We start from the raw sequence: 4,019 nt of genomic DNA, 5'->3' as shown, positions 1-4,019 counted from the left end.
TGCAGGCAAAGTTATGTAACTCTGACTGGCATTTGGACGGAATTATAGGCCCTTTTTACTTAGAAAATTGAAAGTTTGGTTAAGTTTTGTGTTTTGGTCCACTTTACCCCTAAAGTATCATAGATATTGCTATCATACTTGGAACACTCGCAAACTATCATAAGGGTACAGTAAAAGGACAAGTTGCATAACTCTGGATGTCATTTTTACGGAATTATGGCCCTTTTTTGACTTAAGTAACTTTGAATATATGGTTAAATTTTTTGTTTCGATCCACTTTACTTCTTAAGTATCAAGGCTATTGCTTTCAAACTTCAAATACTTTCATGCTATCATGAGGTTACTGTACCTGGCAAGTTGAATTTTACCTTGACCTTTGAATGACCTTGACTCTCAAGGTCAAATTATTAAATTTCTCTAAAATTGCCATAACTTCTTTATTTATGATTAGATTTGATTGATACTTTGACAAAACTACTCTTACCTGACTTACCACAATAGACTCCACCCAAACCATCGCCCGTGCCCCCCCCCCACCCCCCCCCCCCTATTTTTTTTTTTTTTTTTTTTTTTTTTAAGATCATCTCACAAATGACCACCACACCCTCACACTATACCCCCCCCACCCCACCCCCTCCCCAATTTTTTTTTTAAACGGTTAAAAAAACAAAACTATTTATTTTGATTATTTTATGTTTGAAATACCGTCCAACCATCGCACCCAAGAATCCCCCACCCACCCACCCTCCCCCCACCCGAATCCCCCCCCCTATTTTTTTTTTTTTTTTTTTTAAGATCATCTCACAAATTACCGCCACACCCTCACACTATACCCCCCCCCCCACCTCACCCCCCCCCATTTTTTTATGAAACGGTTAAAAAACACAAATATTTATTTTTATTATTTTATGTTTGAAATACCGTCCAACCATCGCACCCAAGAATCCCCCCCCACCCCCCCCATCCCCCCCCCCGATTTTTTTTCCCCTTTTTTTCGCATTTTTGGAAGATAATGTAATAAATGTCCACACCCCCACACAATGCACCGCTCTTCACTCCACCCCTCCCTCCTTTGTGATTGAAAATGAGAGTCCCTTCACCTTTAAAAAGAAAATAGATGAGCGGTCTGCACCCGCAAGGCGGTGCTCTTGTTTTCCTTGTCTTGACACTTTCTTCCAACAAATAACCACTTACTGTTAGATCAGCAATATTCGGACAGGTAAACTCTATCTAAAACCATGGTAAAGTCTAACCCCATTATTGCAGTTTATGGTTTATGTATAAATATGTGAAGTACATGTATGTATATAAAATTAAGAAATTTAGAAGCACAAGATAATGTATCACTTGTGACCAACCAATAGCTTTACAATAATTTTGCAAAACAGAAATGTACATGGAGTATAAAATTTAACTTAGATTTATTGGAATGTGAAATACATTTTTAAAAGCTGAATAACAGATCTATTAACATATTTCTTTCTGACAATACTAATGGCACAAACTTGACATTGCTTATTTGATGACTTGAATTGATAACACTCTTTAATAATTATAATGGACATGCTATGCCTTAAAAATGTTCTTTGGTCCAATTATGACATTTAAAAATTATTCAGTACCCATGCTTCAATAGCTCGTATAATCAGATTACCCTACCCATTGAATACCTGAACATTGTAATATATTTATAAGATATAATCGCTCCGCAAATTTCTTTGTGTGAGTGTAGTGTCAGGCAATTTGAAAAAGATCTACAATAAATTGAATTTCTTTCATATCATACCTTCCAAATCACTCGAAGCCTTTGACTAGTAATGGCTGCAATATGAGAACCATAGCTGAAACTTTCAATTTAAAATCCACTGGTGATCAGCAATTTAACGAACTTGTTCGAACATTTGGCCATTATTGAGGAGGGCATATTTTAGTCACACCTTACCTCTAATTCTGAGTTCTTGTGTGTGTATGTGTGTGAGTATTCTGTATGAAATTAGTATCATCTCTGTAATTTGTGCATTCCTAGAAGGATTTCAATGTCATTTCATATTTATGCCCCCCTTCGAAGAAGAGGAGGTATATTGCTTTGCACATGTCGGTCGGTCTGTCGGTCTGTCGGTCCGTCGGTCCGCCCACCAGGTGGTTTCCGGATGATAACTCAAGAATGCTTAGGCCTAGGATCATGAAACTTCATAGGTAGATTGATCATGACTCGCAGATGACCCCTATTGATTTTGAGGTCACTCGGTCAAAGGTCAAGGTCACGGTGACCCGAAATAGCAAAATGGTTTCCGGATGATAACTCAAGAAGGCTTATGCCTAGGATCATGAAACTTGATAGGTACATTGATCATGACTGGCAGATGACCCCTATTGATTTTGAGGTCACTAGGTCAAAGGTCAAGGTCACAGTGACTCGAAATAGTAAAGTGGTTTCCCAATGATCACTCAAGAAAGCTTATGGCTAGAATCATGAAACTTCATAGGTACATTGATCATGACTCGCAGATGACCCCTATTGATTTTCAGGTCACTAGGTCAAAGGTCAAGGTCAAAGTGACAAAAAACATTTTTACAAAATGGCTGTCACTACAACTGAGAGCCCATATTTTATATTTGCCTGACTACAGTACAGACACAGTGTACTTAAACAAAAAGCCCGTCAGCAGTGTTCTTTTTTCTCGATGGGTGACACTTCCCGGGGGATGGACACGCTACTTACCACGTTGTTTGGCCGTCGTTCACCTTGTTTCAAGATGAAAAGGAGTCGGCAACATGGGAATTGGAAATATGCATTCCGCAAACTAGGATACATTGTAAATAACCGAAATAATAAATATTCGGCCGATGGGGAAATGGCAAAAAATGACTTCGCAAACTGACAATCTGAAATTCAAAATTCAGCAATCCGGTACAAAGATAGCGACGATCACAGCTTCATTGCTTTATTTGTCCGTTTCACCAATTTTAGATTTTTAACTGTGTAGAGGTTAAACCACTTTCGACAGCTAATTGGTGTTTATCTGTTGTGTAATGCCAATAAAGTTGTGAAAAACTAAAGAGTCAGTGTTTATTACATGTATTCCCTATCAGAGCTGTATGTGTAAGAAAAATAAATGAAATTATGAAGATGATTTATATACATGCTAACGCAGTGTAACTGTTAACAGATATTCATTTTCATTTTTACCCGTTACGGTTATCAGAAAGTCCCCAGGAAGCACTTTTTTTTTCATAATTTGTATGACACAATAAAACGTTATTTGTACATGATCGTATTGCATTTAATCTAAATAAAATTTGCTCGTCCAATGAAAGTTGTGTCCCATAATGCATTGTACTCTTTACACTTCTGATGAATGGTGTAGGCCTCAGATTTGGGCTTTTTGAGAAAAAAAAAACTGTTGAAAACATGCCCCCGGGGTAAATTTTGGCCATGCCCCATTACCCAGGTGAGTGATAAAGGGCATTTTTTCAATCTTGTCTAAAAAAAATCATAAATATAACAATGTTTCATTATAAATTTCTGCTTGAAAAGAGAGAATATGTATTGCTTAAATAAGGTTTATAGTAAATTAAAAACAGCGTTATTACATGTATACCCCTTTAAGCTACTGTAATCCTTTAGCTCAGAAACATTTCAAACAGCTTTATGGGGAACAAAATAATGTTCTATGGTCCAACCAGTTTGTATAATGTTTTAAAACTATTCAATATTCCCCACAGGATTTTGAATAGCTCAACAAATGAGATATTTTACACCTAAAGAAGATTCCTTTGTGTGAAATAGACATGCTCAAATATCCACAAACACTTTTTATGCTCCCCCAAAATTTATTTTGGGGGGAGCATATTGTCGCCGCTTCTTCTGTTCGTCTGTGTGTCCGTCCGTGCACAATTTTTGTCCGGGCTATTTCTCAGCAACTCATGACCGGAATTCAATGAAACTTTATGGGAAGTTTCACTACCAAGAGGAGATGTGCATATTATCAGCGGGTTCTGGTCGGATGATTTTTCAC

Source organism: Dreissena polymorpha, chromosome 9, assembly GCF_020536995.1.
Source record: "Dreissena polymorpha isolate Duluth1 chromosome 9, UMN_Dpol_1.0, whole genome shotgun sequence".
Taxonomy (NCBI): Eukaryota; Metazoa; Mollusca; class Bivalvia; order Myida; family Dreissenidae; genus Dreissena; species Dreissena polymorpha.
This window is presented reverse-complemented; position numbering follows the sequence as displayed.